Genomic DNA, 20,434 nt, shown 5'->3' on the forward strand with positions numbered 1-20,434 from the left:
CTTTTTCTTCCACCGTACAAGGTGTCTTATATTCTCTTTATATTTTACATGTAAAATACGCCCGACGTTCGTGGGCCCATTCAGCGTAATCACGTCAGGAACGTAAGGCAGGAATTCTACGAAGCCGAGCGAGTCCTGAGCCCACTTCAAAGAGCACTTTGGGTGTTATGAGCGATCTAGCCTGCCCACAGCTCGTTCGGCTCGCCCTCAGTTTGAGGTGCTTATTAACTGATATTTTTTTCTCCATCTAACTTGTAATGTCAGGCTATAGAATTGAAGAAGTTGGATTTTGTGGGTTAAGGTGAGCTTACCTTTAATTTAGCAACGTTATAGCGTTTTACAAGCATAGAGCAGTCGCATTGTTGCCAGCGCTGGCAACTTTGTTATTTTACACTGAAACACCGCTACTTCAGAGCCGTCTGTTTCAAGTGCCGACCAGAAACAGCTGAACACCTTTCATATAATTTGTTTCGGCTAAAAACTCAAATGACCTAATTCAACGGTGAAAAGTTGGCGGGAATATCTAACTTCTCACGCAACAGCTGTCGTAGCCTTCTTCTCATTTTCCCTAAAGTGAAAACCACTCCAACTTCCATTAGGTGAGAGACGGCAAAACGTCCGTCAATTGAAGGCTGCTTAAGGATACTCCTACCGCTCGCCTTGGACACTGCTTTGGCTCGCTTTCACCCTGTTTTGCTATGAACAAGAATAACCAAACCCAATCGGCCCGTCCGTCGTATCAACGAGAGTGCACTGACCTATAACTAAAACGAAACCGCCTGCACAAATGAGTTACATGTGATGGAAGCAGGGACGGTATACAGAGGATTTCTTCCCTTTACGAACAGTGTACATGGTTTTCTAACGGATGGGTGCCGCTGTCAAAAGCAAAAAGCGTACATCGGATGGCGTTTCCAATTACTGCACCCTTAGAGCATGGGTCCTCGCTTTGAACCTGCAAAGAACGCACAGTTGTTCCGTGGAGGTTTTTCTGTGAGGTCAGACTTGATTATTAGGTATCACAACAATAATTCTTGATGCAAATAGGGTAGCAGCCCTTTACTATAGCTGGGATTTCAAAAAGTTGCAAAAGAGAGTTCGGTGCTTCTAAGCGAAACGAATATAATGATCTCCCAAAGGTAACACAAAGCAGAATATTAGGATGGAATGGCTTGGACAGGTTGACAAGCCTCCGCGCCTGGAGTGGAACCCGCCACCTTTTCGATGCCTGTTTGGGAAGCGGAGAAACGAGGCACGAGCCTCGGGGCGACAGGCCTGCTCTGTATAAGCGGTACGCGTAAACGGATCGAGGCGAGTGGTGCGAGCTTCATTTAGAGGATTCATTGCGCAAACAGGCCTGCCCGAAAACAACAGTCCTGTCACAAGAATCTCCCGTCACCCTACGGCTTTGTTGGATAGGTGATGGAATTCTCATGACGTCGGACGTTGCCTCGAGGAATTTTTCCTCTTCAAATACGGCCTCTTGAGGAAGTGCGCCGACAGGAACAAGGAGAAGAAAGAGAGCGCCAAGCTTATCAACCTGCCAACTGCACCAGCGCCAACTACGCCTCATCAGGCTAACTCGCAACACGTCAAGCTGAGGGGCAGCTCCGTGGCAAACAAAATACCGCGGCCACACCGGCGTCGGCAGTGCACAATGCAAATAGCGCGCTCATCTTTCAGCCCTCCTCGCTTCAAAGCGAAGGGAGCCTCTCTGATTGCTATCTGTTTCCAAATTTACGCCGGGGCACCTAGCCTCCTAAGCGACCAAGTGACCGGCAGAGAAAGAGGGGCAGGCGAAGTTCAAGATACGCCGCGAAGAGAAAGAAAGGCAGCTTTTGCACCTCCGGCGGCGCAACAAATGCGGTCCTCTGTGCATCACGTACGCGGCGGTTATTTTGGGGCGCTAAAGCAGCCATTTGCGGGTGAGAATACAAACAATGGGTTTGTCTCTCTCTACTATTAGCCTTTATTTTTTTCGTTACTCTCTTCTTCCACTTTCATTCTCTTCTCTACTGCGAGCAGTGACGGGGGAGCCAGTGTGTTCATTTCTTTGCTCTAACCTGGTCGCATTGACAATGGCAGCTCGTCGTACACGTGACCGGAGACGGCACACGGTAATGGCGGAAAGAAAGAAGAAAAGAGTGGAAAGAAGAAACTGGAGCCCAGCTATGTCGCGCTGCTTAGACCTTTTCCCTGGTAGCTCAACCTTTAGCGACGACCGAAACGTTCTCTCTTCTTTCTGTCTCTTCGTTTTCTTCCGTTGGAACCTTCGGGGCTAATGCACGTGCCATACGAGTACGAGGGGCAAGAATCGTGGCAAGAATCTGGCCCCCTCTGCACGATCCCAAAAGAGAAGCGCCTAGCGCAAAGGACCCGCCAGATTAGCGCCGACCGTAGGAAAGACCTGAACAGAACGCCGTGGCTTCCTTTTCCTTTTATGGCGGAGGGAACAACCGCACATCATCTCGCGCATAGTCCGCGGAGTAGAGACAACAGCTGTCGCGTTATGCTGTCGTACACGCTTGTCGGATATCAAAAAACCGTGGCGAGCAGGGTACGCAGGCCTTATCTAGAGGGAAACGGAAATATACAAGCAGAACAGGGCAACAGCTGGCCCTTTCAATGCATGGCGCGACATTTAGTTTGTTTGCGCCGCAGCCACGGCACTGACCCTCATCCGAAAAGCAAGCGTTTCCTATCTAACTCGTTCGAAATGATGCCTCGGCATATCTCGCGCTATATCTCTACGTGTCGCGTGGCGTACGCTCTTCTACGCCCGGCGTTTCTCTCTGCATCTACCGCAGGCGCGTTTGGTGGCTTCTGGAGGTCTTCGAGTCTCCCAGGGTTCCGTGTCTTTGGGATGTTTCCTCTTGCGTCGTAAATGAGGAGAAATTCAGTCACTCTACACAATGCGAGTTTCATTTTTTGTTTTTCCTTTCACTTTTCAAGGCGTCGTCGTTACAGTTGTTGTCAAATCTAGAAAAAAGAACTGCGATTGATCCAGAAATTGAGACGAGTGCGCATAAGGCTAAAACTGGACCATGCCTGTCCGCGAAGTAATGGTCATTTTCTATTGCACCACCCGTTAGAATATTGCATGAAAACGGGAGCTCTAGGCCAGGAAATGTTGGTGGCGATGCGGTAGCCGGTTATGACCTTGACATAATCAAACTATGAAAGAAAAGCACGACCAGAGTCATTGTAGCTGTTTCGACGTGCACCAGCGACGTAATTAATCGCGCAGAAGCGAATTCAAGGACTACTTCGCGCCACTGTGAGGCGCTTTCAACGCGTGCCAAGAATGAAAGGCATGAACAGCAATACCGCGATCACTGGCACAACAGTCGAGGTCAGCCCAATTAACGGCCTGTCTTGATTGCGCGGAAGGTGAGAACGTCGTCACAGTGTATTCTTCACCTTTGAGGACTTCGGTTCGTGCTGCGCTTGACGCTTTCATTTTTTCGCTGCCTTCCTTCGGTGAAGCGAAGGACAGAAACATCGACCGAAATAAACTAAGTGCCTGCAGTCACCTGCTGTCTCCGTTTGACCCTGGACCACGGAAGCGTTTAAAATTTCCGGTGTGTTAACACACAGACGCAAAATATTTAGGGGGGGGGGGGGGGGGGGGGTTATGAAATAATGCAAAGTAAGCCAGTTTATTCGCGCAATAGTTACGGTACAGTCGACTATCGAGGCACTTGGGCGAGTGCAGAAAAGAAAAATTAAATTTTCACAGTACATCAGGCCCCCGCAACTTCTCCCGTAAATAGAGATAAACAGTGAACGTAGCAAAGCCAGCGCCATAATCACTCTGACAAACTTCAAACTGAGAATTCGTTTAATCATATGACATCAGAAGTATAAAAAGAAAACTCGGAATTTGTTAAGATAAAACAAGAAATCGAATTACTGTCACGACGCATTCAGTTTCTGCCGATTCATGCAAAGGATCTTTTTCCCCATCGATCATCCCATGACGTTAATTTGCTAATATGAGCCAGCTAAAGCGCATTTACTGAGAAATCAATAGTTTAGAAAATAAATCTACAACTTTTTTCTCTTGGCTACAATTTCTCAATATTTGTTGTGTGGGCATATATTGCTGCTGTTCGATTTTTTTGCTGGCTGACTGCATTCTTCCAAAGCATTGTTGAATTCCGGCCTATCCTCAGAGTGATGGATTTTTGTATAGAGCATCATGCTATCTATTATATCGTTTAACTTCTAGCGACACATCATTGAACTCTGTTTGCCCTCTGAGAATATTACTCGCAGAGTGTCCAACGAAGCGAACGGCGGTCTGGTATTGCTCCCTGAATGAACCTGATTGCCTTGGCCTGCCGATGAACCCTTCCACTAAAAAAGAACAATGACTTAATTCACGAACTCGGGCCGATTAAGCTGCAGTTCTGCGCAATTATTGCGCTTGCTCACACACTCGGCGCGGGCGGGCTTTGTAATCGTGCGAATAAGGTCACTGCTGGAACGAACTAGAACTCACCCGCGTGCTTCCGTGGGAGTCGTCTTGAAATAGGTAAAGTAACAAGGAAGCGCAATACATCGCACCTTTCTTTAGCTATACGTGCAAGGCACGGCTTGGCGAATGAATATTTGCTTGGCAATGTGCTATAGTTGTACATTTGACCGCAACCGACCTACATACTGCGTTAGCATAGTTCCTGTATACTGTGTTAAATTGTTCTTGTTGTCAAGTGGCTTCAGTCCTATGTACTATGTTAATTTGTTGTTCTTGTCAAGTGTCTCCAGGCAAGGTTTAGACTCTTGCTTTCTCGCTTTAAATGAATGAGTCCGGGTCTTTCGAATCAGTGCGATGTATATTACTAGCGATGCATCTTAAGCGACTCCATTTTTTTTTTATTATTGCTGGAATTACTTTCCAGACGATGGCTTTCAACCTGTAGGTGGTGTATTGATAACTGTGTGACTTGCTACCGGGGAAAGAAGTGCCCAGGACGCGCCGCCCTTGTTTCAATATGGATCGCTTCGTCACCAGCGTCATCTTATGGCCCGAAAATGGCGAATTCATTTCGCTCACCAAGGGGCGCTTGTTTTTAAGCACCGCCTCTGCCTTACTAAGGCTTGGTGCGAGAAGCAGCCTACACAATAAGTCAATAAGCTGGTGCGTCTCCACATAGGCACTGGCAACCTAAATATCTTCTTGTATTTTACCAGAAGCTCACTGCGGCGGGTTGCCGAGGATTTCTTCGCGAATTGGAGCACCGTTACCAGAACATAACCAGATGACCGCTCATCCTAGCAGGAATCAACAAGGCGTTAAAAAATTGTACCGCCGCCAGGGATACGCGCATCCTGGACATTTCTGTCCCCATTAGTACACCCCCCGTAAAAAGAGTACGGCCCAAGGGGTTTGCTTGCGCGGCCTTCTGTATGTCTCTATGCTTCCTCAGCGACCGTAATCTCTCTTAGGAGGAATGGCTTCGTGTCTTCAGTCCTCCCAAGCTTTGGACTGCTAGATGTGCTAGGGAGCCCCGCTAAACAGCTTAGAAGCAAACCCCTCGGGCTGTATTCTTTTAAAGGGGGCTGTACATGAAAGCCAGATTTCCAATCTCAGTGCATAAGTATAATTCTTTTTATAGTTTTAGTATGAAATATACTTTTGCTTACCAGCGATGGGCACATAGATGGTCCAAAACACGATGCAGCGGGTGGGAACCTGAATACAATACAAAGATCGGTGAAATTTCTAGCAAGCAACCTGTTTTAAAATGCTTAAATTATGGTAGCATTTGCACAGTGACTCTCTATGTCAAGTCGGCCCGGCCTGCGAGGCACTAATGAAATTTGATCTTAAACATCGGGTTTTAAACAGCGTTGTAGACTTTCATTTCAGGTGCGATCGTGATCGTGGTGGCACCATTCAAATGCAGTGAAAAGCAAAAATGGCCATGTGCTTAAAATAATTCTGAGCCCGCCATTACGGCGTCCCTTAAGGCCGATTCACACGACGGACCGTTCGCCCGCGGCCCGCGGCCCGCGCACTACGTGTGCATGCGTCAGCACATTGAGGGGAGGGCGGTCGGCCGCCATCCATCCATGCATCCAGCGCGCCTCTCAAAGTGCTGACGCATGCTCACGTAGTGCGCGGGCCGCGGGCGAACGGTCCGTCGTGTGAATCGGCCTTTAGGGACGAAGTTGTGACGTAAAATTAAATGAGAAGTTTAAATCATAGGACTTCCTGACTTACTACTATAACAGACTAGAATTTTCTTTTTCATCATAACTGCAGCTGGCTCCCTGAGTATTTCTCTATATGCCGTTATTTTAGAGTTATATAAAGTAGTAAAAGCGCCGCGTTTTCTTTCGGCTGAGCCATCAGTATTTTCAGGCATACAGAAGACCTTCTGAGAAATTAAACCCTGAAGCATAATTTTTTAAGTACCATGCGTTAGATAAGCATCATTTCGCAGATAAACACCATTTCGCTCTGGAAACCGCGGCTCCCATCTGAGAAGCAGAGTTTGAGGGAAAGATTGCAACAATTAACGAATACCCAGACGGTCCGTCTCACATTTCATTAGGCAGAAAACTCGCTCGTGCTTCGCAGGGCGTGCTGGCTAATTCGACACGGTTAATTAAACGACGACGTCGTTGCCGCGTGGTCGCGATCGCAATGAAGGAAGCACGCGCTTCTATGTAGATAGAGAGACGGAGAGGGGGGAGAAGGGTCATTGTGACGGTGTTCGCCCAGGAACCTCAATACGCGGCACTGTTGGCGTCTCCGGGCTTTGTCCCACAGGAACAGTGAGGGGCAGCATCGTATACCGCGGCGGCCACCAGGGCGCTGTGACCGCAGACAAAAGCAATTTGGCTTCCAATAACGCGCGCGGCACGCACACATCCCCCGGTGACCCCGCGCACCAGCACCGCCGTAGGAGGAGGCGCCCTAGAGAGAGAGGGGGGTCACAGCGGTCTTGTTCTCCTATTCCCACAGCACGCGCGCTCCGCGATACCAGCAGCATCGCTGCCGCTGCGTGCGTGAGTGGCCGCGAGCGTAATCGCCGCGCTGCTGCGATTCCGCTGCCCCGTTGAAGACGCTGTGACGCAACTCCTCCGAGCGCGCCTCTTTCCACCCTGTGTGGCGCCGACCTGTGTTCTCTCCAACTGGATCCGTCTCCCTGCTAGTGGATAGTTAGGCCGGGTTAGGTGCAGGTGCGGGAGGAAGAGGGGGCGTGGGGGAGGGGGTGCACGATATTGCGGCGGTATCCGGTTGGGCAAATTGGACAAGTCCGTCGTTCACGCGTGGGTGGACAACACAGTCTGTGCGTGCGCTGCTGGCCCTCTCGCAGTCCCGCACCTCGCCAGCGCATTGTCGCGAAGAAATTGCGGTTTGGATTAACCACAGGCCTGTGCTGGGTCGGCGAATGGTTGAGATAGTGTTGCGTGTGGGCTGAGAAAGTGAGGAAACCACTGAACAAGACCAGAATTCAGTCTCGTAGGAGGCTGTATAGGGACCTATCTCACCCTGTTGGCTTAGAATCTATCGTGAATACTGCCTGGAGAAGCGTATGCAGCTTCGCTGCCTTAGCATACGAGCCGTTTTAGAATGGGGCCAGAAGAAGCAGTTAAGACGAATTCAGTGCCTGATGTGAATGCATAATAATTGCTTCAGTCTTGGCCTTCTCTTCTTATCGAGCTTTCTCGTTGGTTAATCTTTTTATTGACAAGTAAACCGCAGCTTTTAAAGCTCGGCTACTGTGCCACTTTAGTGACAAGCATTTGAGCGCCTTGCATTCAGTTATACTTCGCGCTCGTCGTTGATACTGACACGAGTAGGCGGACCTTGCAATCGAATCATCTGAAACAGGCCAGCGTACGTTGCACCGCGACTTGTGATTCGTAGGCGCTCGATAAAACATGTCGAATCCTGTTCGCACTGCAAAGTCAGAGTCGTCGCTCAATTCTCCCATACTGTGACGACGCAAGCGTACCCATTAAAAAGTTGTACAACGAAGCGTTCTCCCCTCTCCATTCAGAAACAGCACACCATAGCACTTTGCGTCGTATATGTGGGAAGGTAAAGAGAGGAACGAATGTGCTTTCAAAACAGCTAAACAAACACCTTCGTAAACTCTCCAAGATTAAACGCGCGTAGATAAATGTATCATAAGAAAAAAGCGCATAGCCCCCGAAGACTACTAGTTAGCCAAGGCAGCGCGAAGCTCCGGGACACTAAATGACAGCGTGACATTGGTGCTTTCACGGTACGTTCACGAACCAATCAACACGCCGTCTCAGACACGACAACTGTCAGCCGTTCATACGGAGGCGTGCGCTGTGCGCGTCCAGGACTTGAAGACAGCCGCGTGGGAACGGAGCCCAAATCGTGCTCACCGATCTCAATCCGACGACCATCACACGCGGTGGCGGTGGCGCGCCGGCGAAACTCACCGCGACCTTGCGCCGAGAAAGACTCGGCGCAACTAAGATACGTGAGCGTGATCGACAGAGATATGCGGTATCGAATATTCGGCTTTAGGGACGCTGTCGTCTCCAACGTGACGCGCACGCGCAGTAAGCACGACGCGCGAGGACGCTGGAGGCACGAACGGATCCTGCGTACACGCCACCTTCATCGTGACGCTGTGAAAAAATTCGCTGCCTTTGCTGCTGTTGCTGCCGCACCAGCTCGTCATTACCGCTAACAACTCGACGAGTGATCACGACCCAGAGACGAAGACCGTGGCGGAAGCCTCACGTGCGTCGAACAATCAGTCCTGCTGTGGGCGAGAACGATACTACTTCACCCACCCACCTACAGCGGTTCTGCGGGGGCACGACCAAAGATCTGCGCTGTCGATACTGGAAACGGGGGCTCACTTGCAAGGAATGAATGTCTTATCAACTTTGATAGCATTGAAGAAAAAAAAACTGGACTAGCATTTTGAAGTAAAACACCGTATAATTTCATCGCGTTCGTCAGCATCAATCATTCTCTTGTCATGAACAAAGAGAGACCCATTGTGTAACTCGGCAAGTACACTATCGCTTGAGTGATTTGGCTCATGCTAATATAGCCAAGGTGCTCCCTAACCACCGTAGCCACCTTTGCTTCACAAAGCATCGTTAGTCACAATCAACTTCAGGGACAAGACGGCAGCCCTGCGAGCTTATGGGGACAGAGCCTTAAGCGTAGGTTTTGAAGCAGCTATTGCCACCAGCTCAATTTAAGTGAATTTTAATCGTAGACTCACCATTGTAAATATCTGATTCGCTCCATCATTATCTGCTTGCTCATAGAGCGACGTTGTTCACGATTTCGTCAGACGTGAGCAATGAATCCCTTTCTTTTTTGCTTACGTCATGTTGCAAAGAAGCAGAACTGGTAAGAATCTAGGTTCTTGAGAAACGCTCCAACGGACGGCGTAGTGTAATGCTTCGAACTAACTGCGGCCCTTGGGATATCTGCACCGCATATATGTGCCAATAATTGTCGTGCAGACCTGTTTTCCTAGTGAAGCCGCCATAGGGAATCACCCGCCGATCTCTTGTCGACCGGCGGGATACTTTGTCCTATAAACAACAGTAGCGGTTGAGGAGCAGTGTGACCAATGCAAGCTGAGGTCGATGGTCGGATTTCTTTACGCAGCGGCAAAGTGAGGGCAAATATCAGTCGGCCAATACGACACGCAGCTTTAGGCAGCAAGTATTCAAATCAGGTGCTTCTTTAGCGCACACCCAGTAGCCGGTGGTCCCTTAAGGGCACTATTATCTTTATAAAACTCAGAAGACCCCCACTTCTTGCACATATACCATAAACTCCAGTCTTTTACGTAAATTTTCACGATTGCCTTCCTGTTTTACACAAGCTAAAGGTCACTCTCTACTTGAATTCACAGATCCCTGGGAGTACTCATGCCCCTCCTGGCGCAGTGGTGCAGCGGTTGAGCGATGCGCCACTGCCCCCCTGCGGTGGCAGGTGCTCCCAGCGGTGGGACTCGTGCGGCCCAGGTTGCTCTTCCCGAGCGACCAATCATTAATTTAACTGCCACCTGCCACGGTGAGCAAGCTGTGATGACGCCGCAAGGTCACGCGACCTAGGTGGACCACCTGGCTCCTATAGGTTGCTCTCTGGGGACCACCTGCCAGACCCGTGCCCGTGATTTTTCACTCACAACGCCAACGCCGACAACGCCGAAGCCGGATTTTCTCGGAAATGGGACCTTTTCATTTCATTTATTTTTCCCTTAAAGGCCCGAGGGCATTACCTTTAACGCTCTTGCGTTAGTACAAAGTCATAAAGGTCGATGACTATCGAAAAGTCAGTGCCAAACCACAATTTTCTTCATCTAATAGAAGCAGCCGCTCATGTGCCAACAGAAAAAAGCATGATCCAAGGAATGTCACGCAATATTCGGCAACCGGGTGGGAGGTCACTGCACTCGCACCTTTCGCTTTCGAAATTATCCAGCTCACTGCTCTCCAACTGTCCCGTAATGACAAGGAAAGGTTGAGAGTCAGGAGTGACCCCCCTAACCCGCTCAGCCACGCACCGAAATTTTCTGCTTCACTTGGCTCAAACTATGTCTCTCAGGAACGGAACGGGGTATAGATGTCACTAGGCTGCCCGGAACACAGTGGCCCCGCCATTTCGACTTCCCTTCCTTAGGACAGCTTTCGGGAAAGTCGCCGCATCCCAAACCAAAAAGGCTGCTTGGGTGACGTTCAGCGCAACCAGGCTGATCAGGCGTGTGCAAATTCCCCTGAGGATGTTTGCTAACCGTGATAAAATTAACGATTTCCGCTTCACTCTCAACTCACTGTCAGTGCCTAAATATTTTCATGCAGTGCGAGTAGATATGTCTTAATTTAGTTTATTATGGTTTATGGCGTTTAACGTCCCAAAGCGACTCAGGCTATGAGGGATGCCGTTATGAAGGACTCTGGATAATTTAGACCACCTGGGGTTAACGTGCACTGACATACCACAGTACACAGACCTCTATCTTTTCGCCTCCAACGAAATGTAACCCGCGCGGCCGAGCTTGAAGCCGCTTCTTTCTTGTTAGCAGCCGAGCACCGTAACCACTGAGCCACTGCGGCCACTCATATGTCCTATTGTGACGTACCGCCAAAAGACTAGAATGACATACGCAATGCTACTATTAAATCGTCATGGTGGCTGCGTTTCCTCTCAAATTATCGTTACTTTAACTATTAATCACGTACTTCCTCGAGAGGATCAAACATCAAGCTATAGCGGCACATAAAAGCACTATTTTCTCAATAGTCAATTATGCGTTTCGCCTAATCCTACAGTGCGAATCAACTTCCAAAGAGTTTCGTAGGGGGCCAGCTTCCTCAATACCAAGCACGCAGACTTCAGTTCTAGAACGTTTAAGTCCCTGCTTTTGGTGAAGTGCATTGAAATGTCGCTAATAGGGGTACGTTATCTCTGAATTATTCTTTTTTTAGGTAGGAGGGGGGAGTCATGTGTGGTAACTTTCCCGATAACAGGAGGGATTAAGAAAGCGTGCCATGAAACCTCTCAAGCAGTCATCAAGGATTCAAAGGTGTGCTCGAGGAGGTTAAACAATCAACAGGTACGCCAGCCGTAATTCCAGACGAGCCTAAAGCTAGCTATGCCTGCTGTTCCGCTACCAACTATGCCTTCCAGTTTTTCTTTTGATACCCCGCCCACGGCGCTAGGGTGCGGCTCACGCGTTTCGCACTTAGTGCTGACCTTGAGCAATGACAACACGCCTGAAAGCCGTTTAAAGAGTGTGTGGGCCATTCGATAGGGATTACGTCAAGCCTTTCCTTATTTGATGGCCTGAAAAGCGATTCCACAGGCTTGGGCGATAAATATATTCTTCGATTGCTAAAAAAACACATTAAGCAAGCATTCAGGCATGCATCGCTTCAACAAAGTCGTATGTAAAGTCGCGTGTGTTCAGTGACTGGCACCTAAAACGACAAGCCTTCAGGACTATCCCGTCTTGGCAGTTGGATTAGCGAGCATTCGATGCTAATCCCGTTGACCTATGCCCGCAGTAATTAGGCTCGTTTTCAGTGGAGAAAAAAAAATAGGTAAGGTGCGCACGCGTCACGGGCCTGAAGCGCCTCCATCTGGCAACGAATGCGCATGAAGTGCAGCGGACGAACACAGAAAGGACAAGGCCGACATCCATTCTCCGTCCTGCATAATTTAAGCTCTCTCTCAAAGCTAGTGCAGCAGAAAGCCTTCCTCGTGTTGCGACGTGCCTGCCTCTAAACGGAGTCCGAGAGGCCTGCCGAATGGATGCGGGAACGAAGCTGTGATGATCTTCGCTTGTTGCTGGGCCACCAAGGAGCATAAATTTAAATGTTCAAACAACATCACATTAGCTGGCACCGCACGAAAGCAGCGGCCACTCAAAACTGAATTTCCGATAGACATGTGCCAGCCTCCGGGCACTGAGCCTAGAATAACTGCTTGTCCTTTCCATTGCGTGCTTACATCGCACGTAACGTGGTTCCGTTTTGTTGCGTAAGCCATTGCGAAGGCCGTTCTGCCTCGACGCTTTGGTGAATAAGGGCTTCATCATGCAAATAATCCAGCTCGGAACGACTCTTGGCGCTCCGCATAACCCTCCTCTGACTTGCCCCCCTTCCATACCGCCTCACCCATTTGGTTCCTCATCTTGCTTGGTTTCTTTTGTCTCCGTTCATCCTCAGTCCACTCGGGATCTAATCACCCTTCTTGTTGCACTTTCTTCCGTTCGCGTGTCTGCTGCTCCCCATCGGACCAATATTAACGGCAGTATTAATAACAAGGCAGGCAACGTTGCAGTAACGGCAATGCGGCAGTGCAGTGTAAGGAAACAAAAAGAAAGATAAGCTACGATAAGCGGTGGTAACGACCGGCGAGGACCCATGGTTGCCGATGCCGTTGGCACAGTGCCTGGTGTTGTCTGGCGGGGTGCACTTACGAAGACGACGCGGTTTTCCCCGATACGCTAAGACATTACGTCCGGCGAGTAGAAGGAGCACTCCCTCCATACCGTCCTTCCTGGAGCCTCACCGCGGCCGACCCATTTCGCGTTCGCACGCAAAGAGGCAGCCCGGCTGGAGGCGGTTTCGCTTCGTCCGGAAGCGCATCGCCCGCAACCTGAACGTGGTAGAAGCAGTGCATCCTGTTTGCTGGACGCACCTCAGCGAAACGCCGCGGTCGTTGTAAGGCTCTCGCCTGTCAGCGACGCGGGGAGGTCGCTGTCGTTTTCCTGAGCAACGGGACCACAGCGAAGAGGACGGCGTGCAATGCATGCAGCGCCCGCGGCGGTAAGCCCGTGTGTGTGGGTTGTGCGCGGGCGACCGGAATAGGTCGGTCACGTTCGGCCTTTGTCGGACTGTCGAGCGCCGGGAAGGACGCGTCGTGCTCGCGGATACGGGGAGACCGAATCGTCGCGCGTATATGGGAGCGTTTTGTTGTACACGCGAGGGGCTCGCGGCTGTGGGCATGTTTCGCAGAGAAGTGCATCCAGTGCGCGCACCATACGAGAAAGAAAGTATCCCTGCGTGCGTTAGGGAATTTATCGATTGTAATTTTTGGCGAGAGAATAACTACGATCATCATGCGCCGTATCGTAGCCATAATGCGACACTATACACATACTCTATACTTACACTTGTGTTACATGCACTAACACTACACTTACACTACACCTACTGTTCACTTGCACTAACACCAAAAGTAGACGGTGGTTAGTACTGCGAAGCTCATAGAAACGCCGTCGCTCACCGTTGTGCAGACATAGATGTATCTGGTAGGTTTTCGGTGATTTACGGCGGCGGCGTGTGGAAATTACAGTCTGTCCCAACTAGAAGTTCAGTGCCGTCACTACTACGGGATCACGAGCTCATGTTTTGACCCAACGAAATAGGATTCACGGCTCCATTGAGCTCGTGGCCTTCGCTGAACTAACTGCCAAGAAATGAAGTACAAACTTGCTTTGTTACATCTGCATTGTTCCGACATTGAGAAATTGAGTCACTGACTTGATATCTGAGTTTCCCGCGGACAGTTTTCACTTGGAACAGGTACGAGAAGCATACTATACCTTATCTGCCAGTCTTTAACCTTTCACCCAAGGAACTTTCTCAGATGCTCAAGTTAAAGATAAAGAGAACAGAAATAAAGAGCAAAGTATTTTCTCCTTTTTTGTTGCATGAAATAAGAGCTTTGGACTAGATCGACTTCATTTCCTGAATTGCCCAAGAGTCCATACGGTGCCTACAACAACAAAGATGTACCAAGCGTTCGCACGCGCGGTTTCCTGTATTGCGCAAGGCGGTTATCCGACCGCATCCAGATGGCTCGGCTTCGATGCGGTCGCGTAGAAGACCGCAACAATTACCCTGGTCCCGCAGAAAACAGAGCACCGCCGGCGTGGGCTGGCCGCGCGCGTCGTGAGAGTTAAATAGTCCATTAAGGCGCACCGTCATCTGTCAGACCTGGTGGGTGGCGCACAGGGCCATCCCACAGGCGGCCTGGTACGCGGTCGGCCAGCCGGCTCCTGCGTTTGCATGCACACGGAGTCGAACGAGGCCCGACACGCATGTACCTGCGGCCCAGCGGCGTAATTAAATGCATCCATTCTGGCAAAGAAGGATTAGCCCAGTACCCTGGCACCGATCTCCAGGAGCCGACGAGAGAGCGAAGAAAGGGACTGCGATACCGTGATGCCCGACGTCCCCTTCCATCCGCACCGCTTTGTGGGAGAGCCTCCATATTGAGTTGCCGCAATATCATTGCGTCAAGCAGCCGTTTCGGCCCTTTGTGTCATTACATCGCCCAGTGCCACTGCCCGGCATCAGGGTCTATTTTGAAGTACAAACTTAGAAGCTTTATGCCTAGAGCATTCACTTGCAATTTTTTCTGCGCAAAAAAAAAAAATGACGAACAGTGGATGTCACCGCCATGCAACGGCGACGCTGACAGCAACACACTGCAACCAAATCTCCTTCATATGAAGGTGCACACTGCCGACCTGAAAGATGGGGGTTCGATCCCGGCCGCGGCGGTCGCATTTCGTTGGAGGCGAAATTCTAGAGGCCCGTGTACTGTGCGATGTCAGGATACGTTAAAGAGTACAGGGTGGTCGAAATTATCCGGAGCCCTCCACTACAGCGTCCCTCATAGCCTGAGTTGCTTTGGGACGTTAAACCCCACACAACACAACAGTAGACGCTTGCTTCCAGGCTGAAGTTATCCGTGCACGTCAACATCAGCGCGCATGTCACGCTTCTATCGGCCTCGCACACGATGCGCAAGCTCTTACGTTAAAAGAAACGTCACATTATTGGTTAGCTGCTCCCATGAATTTCAGGATCCGAACTGGCAACGCTCTTCAACTGTGTCCTTGTTATGTGCAACGTACTTGATACAAATAGCTGACACAAAAACCATTGGCGTAGACTTGCTGCAGAGCTACTCGCCGCTTCCTATCCATTACTTGGGTGCCGCTCGGCTCACTAGGTGCCGTATCCTTCTCCACTGATCCCCATTCAACGTCGTGCAAAGCAACGCGGAAAAAAAAAATAAAGACGAGTGCGATGCACGGCGGATCGCGCATTCGCACCCCTCTTCATGCCCTGCCCAGACCTGCTCTTCTTTTCCGACAAGCAAAGCGTCAACCGCGCGTTATAATTGCCGCTCCCGCCGTGCTACTCGCGAGAGAGAAAAAGGGCTTCGCGTCAGCCGCTCTGAGGCGACTGCATTGCCTAAACATAGCCTGGGAAAAGACGTATCGCTTCGCCGCGCACTTTCGGTGCTCCTGTCTGTCTCTCTGGGTGAACAGCGACGTACGCATTCAAGGGGCGGCGCCACGCCCCGGCAAAATTGGCCTGCAGGAAGTCCCCGCCGACCGACAGACACACGTACCCCGTATACACGCGCAGGCACGCTCCGTCCGGATGCGTGAAAGACAAGGTGCGAGCTCTGGCACATTCGCGACAAGCGCCCGACTGCTTCCGTACGCGAGTCCATGGCTGTGCGACGCAGGTACGCGTATGATGATACATAAGGCTCGCTGTTACTTCTGGCGAGCTAATGGTCCGCTCGCACCGCGAAATTTCGAGACGCTCGAGGGAACGCCCTCTTTCCACCCCGCTCAGTCCTGCCCCCGGCTTCTTTTGTGCTCTTTCTCTCCCGATAGAGACAAACTGAGCAGTGGCCGAATACGATGATGCGTGACCATTGTTTACGTCTTCATTTCACGAAAAAGAGCTTTCCGTGCGAGGCGAAACGTTTTTCGAAGACGGCGGGAAAGAAAAGAACGAGGCTGCCACGAATACGAACGACAGCTATGACTGCCAATGTTTTTGCTTTTCGTTTAGTTTTGTTTTTGTTCCTTCGCTTAGTGCCGTTGTTCTAAACAACGGTCGATTTTCGGGCGGGGCACTTTGCTGTTCTCTTCATTTTTTCGTCGGGTGAGCGCATCATAGAGGCTTTTTAAAAGTCATCTAAGAGCTGGCGACCTGCTTTTCCCACTTTCTAAACTCTGAGAAACAGCAGCTTCCGAGAGCACGGCTTGGTTGCTCAAACAAACTTGGGAGCCCTCCTACGACTGTTCATCTTCGCCAGCGGAATAAAGGGCGGGGTGCTTGCATTACTAGAGTTGCGTAGTTTCTTGAGCAGCTCCGATGAATTACCTGTAGATGCGATAGTTCCAGAGGCCAGCTTGATGAAGAGTATCTTTTCGAAGGACGGACTTTCCGGCTTTTGTTGTTAAGACGACAGTCGTTTTCAGTCTTGTCCAGTCGTTTTCGTTGCTAATGTAGAGGGTGTATACCATTTCAAACATACAGTTAACACGTATTGTTAGGCTGAGTGTAAGACCCATCTCCTCAGCTCATCGACGCAAGGACGCCTGCTTATTTTTCTAAGCAGTGGGAGTGAACGTCAGCAATTTGGTTTTCATTCTTCTTGTTGATTTAAAATAACAGTTGCTTCAATTTCTTTTTTTACGATTTGCCTTTGAACTGAGCGTATACGTTGTTTGCGTATATTTGTGTTTGATGTCCTTGGCTCAGGTTTTAAATGCGTCCAAGTGCAATACAGAAAACACCGAATCTTTATTTTTCAACGTGGAATATTATTTGGACAGGTTACCGGGAGCAGCGCCATATACGTACGAACGCGTGTTACCTTGAGTGGGTCAAAGTTTAAAACGAGCGAGTGCAGCGGGCAAATTTAAATGTATCACACATAGACACCGCTTGGCCAAGCAGTGGCCACGGTCGAGCCAGTCACCGCCGCCAGGTGCCTCTACTTTCCAAAACCGATTCGTTTCGTTGTCGCGTGATAAAAAAAGAAAGCACGCGCAGGCACATATTAAACGAGCCAGAAGCCAGGAATAGCCAATGGTCCGCAAGTTTGCTCTGAGGTGTCGAAGCTAAGCGGGAAAACAGAACACGAATTGCAGGAATGACTCGCGAAGAGCGTGCTTTTCTGTCATCCACATTTTTCTTTTTTTTCCCGCTGCTTTCCTTGAATTTGAGCCAGCGTTCTTTCCCGCTTTGAACCTGCTGCGAATGCCAGAAGAGTGTCTAGTGCTGCCGTTGCTGCTTCTTTATCGGGCTGCGACATCATCTCTGCATCGGGATATGTGGGGGAAGGAAGAGCTTAGCGGGTGGCGGAGAGGTCGATAGTGTAAGCTCAAAGCAATAAAAACCGGACCTCCCTCAAGCACTTTCTTGGCTGCAGTAGCGTTCTCACCTCCTCCTCCTCCGCCCAGACGCATCGCCCGAGGAGCGAAAAGAGGGGATGAAAGAACGCTTTCGACGACGCTGCAGCGTCCGCGCAAGTTCACCTTGAGTTCAAGGTTGTCTAACGGCACACGTCCGCGTCGCTCGCTCCAAGCGGATTGTTTCGAAGCGCGAAGAAGACCCACGCTTTCCGTATAGTAATACGGTTTCCAGGAACCTCTGCTCGGACCTTCTCCTCGATCGACTTGGAGAAGATGAAATCGTCGTAAAGTTTCACTCGCGGAGCGGTACCTGAATGACGAAGGACCAGGAGGGAAAAATAGATACTCATAAAAGCTGACTACGATTTATCCTTAAATGTCTAACCTGTCGTCTGCAGGTATACTGGTGATTCGGGCGGTGAAGGCGGAAACAAAAAGGAATTACGTTTTCTTGTGCGCTCAGCGGGAATTACACGAACGCCTTTAGAGCCTAAAGAGAGGCGTTGTGTTTTCTCCTAAGTACGTATCTTCCTCTTCTCATAGCCCAACAGCCTTCGTTGTGGGCTGTTGGCGCGTGGGCGGTTGTAATTGAAGTTCCTTCGCAAAGGCAAGTGGGCGACGCTTGTGAGTCGAGCAGCGGCAGGAAGAACGGGGTGTTGTCACAAACCGTGAAGGCGGTTTCTCTGCAGAAGACGGGTGCAGGGCCGACAGGGACCTTCTGTTGGGGTCAAACGGGGCATGGCTTATTCCATCTGCTCGTGTCACTGCCTTCTTCGCTGCCGTCCTTGGAGGTGTCGTCGACTACTGCGCGCTATGTGTGAACTTCGTTTTCCTCCAAGTTGATGCCACATTTCGATGAAGGCGAATTCCTTCATGACTCGGCGCCAGCGTGCTGGAATTTGGCTGCGCACAGTCACTGAGTGGTCTGTAGCTTTGAAAAATATGCGTGTCGTTGCTCGGGCGCCTAGTCGAACGCAATATTTTACGTATTATACCGTCATAGAGCAAAACAGGAAAAATTTGAGAGGCCTTTGACCTGGTGTGGATCCAACTTTAATCCAATAAAGAAAGCTTCAGCGACAAGGCGGAATGCGACGTAGGCATAAAAATACGTAAATTTATCTTGCAAGATTCAGCGTTCGCGCGGTCACTTCCTCCACTCAAGTGTTCCTTTTTTTCTAGTGTCTCAGCTCAATTTCGCATGTAATAAAGCACCTAAATTAGTATAACGTTATAACAGCCTCTCAAAAAAAGAACTTAAAATATTAGACAGCAATGTTTAGCTTTCTTTTAGATGCCACTGACTGGCATGACATAGGCAGCGTATGATCGCTGGTAAACAGATGCAACTACATTGGGCACTATCCTTAAACATGAATCTTCACGATGGTTTGTGTCATCACTGAGACACTTTTGTTAGGCTACTGGCGATGTGAGAACATAAGCACCTTTCTCACTGTAATATCCTTTCTACAACCGCCTTGACAGAAGTCTTTTTTATTGTATTAAGGTATCATGGCGTTATGAGTTCTTTTCTTTCACGGTAGGCGCGAATAAACGAAGTTTCTCGAAACACTTGGAGCCATAATGTCTATAGAACGGAAAATAAGGTCAAATCCTCGAACATAACAAATCGTAAACGTCACAAATTATGTTTTCGCAACAAAATATTCCCTTCTCGTGGGTGTCTAGGGAACGAAGACGTTGACATCTTAAGGCTACAGGATCCTCAAGACACTGATGACTTAATTCTGCTAAAGCTTTGAGACTTCACATCTTACGACGCTGCGTGTTGTGGCTATATGTAAAGACTGAAAATTAACGAATGCGCCATGCTCTTTCCCCTCAATTTAAAGACAATTCGTTTCGCCTTGTACTACATCACGCAGTGAGATGTCTACAGTAGCATCATTCGCAAACTGAGTCAAGCGACCAGCTCGTGCACCCACGTAAGTCAATCCTTCAGTCTTTGTTTGTCAATTAGAGGCATCAGACACATTTTCACAAGTCTCACTCAGTGGGCATACCCATGACACTTGCGAAAAACGCACTGACCGCTTTTTCTCAGACGATGCACGTAAGCGGCCAACGCGAGCCCAGAGCGACGTATGTTTACCAGATGCCAAGAGAGCGACGCCAGCGCACGAGACATACGGCACTCGGTCAAGGCTATACGTAATCAAGGTCTAGGCGAAGCGCTCGCCAGCATCAAGTATCCACTGCCGTGTAATTTAGCACTATCACTACCAAACTCGAAAGCTAGCCTTTAGAATGGATCCCCAAGTACGGCTGCTGGAAAGCAACAAGTGCGTCACGGCTAGATGCAGTTTGCTGCACGCGAGTTCTTGTGGCACCACTTAACGGCACACGTTACTTTCGCGTCCACATCCAGAGGTCAAATAAGAAAGATTCCACGAGCATGAGCACGCCTCCACAATTAGCGTTCTGATGTATCCGAACTTCCACGTAAGCTTCGCAGCAACTCAAAGAGAGAACAGCGACAAGGCTAAAGAGGGATAATGAGCGAAGGGGGTTGACAGATTCCACGAACTGAACTCGTCACTTAGGTCAGTTGGGTAACTTCTGTATTGCTATCACCTTAAGGCCACGTCTAGTAGCGATTTCCGAGTCTTTCTGAAAAAATGTATTCTTGCAGCATTGTTTTTGTATCGTTATTGTGAATGCATATTCGTCCATAAATCTCATTTCAAGAACGAATTTTA

At 49.6% G+C, this 20,434-nt stretch overlaps 1 protein-coding gene across 1 annotated transcript in view; it reads left to right on the plus strand.

The window, feature by feature from the left end:
• The window catches only part of LOC149372632 (uncharacterized), a 100,166-nt gene that overhangs the window by 22,582 nt on the left and 57,150 nt on the right, over nucleotides 1-20,434 (plus strand). The window lies entirely within an intron of this gene.

This window comes from Amblyomma mixtum, chromosome 1 (assembly GCF_055824585.1).
Source record: "Amblyomma mixtum isolate Tamu chromosome 1, ASM5582458v1, whole genome shotgun sequence".
Classification (NCBI taxonomy): Eukaryota; Metazoa; Arthropoda; class Arachnida; order Ixodida; family Ixodidae; genus Amblyomma; species Amblyomma mixtum.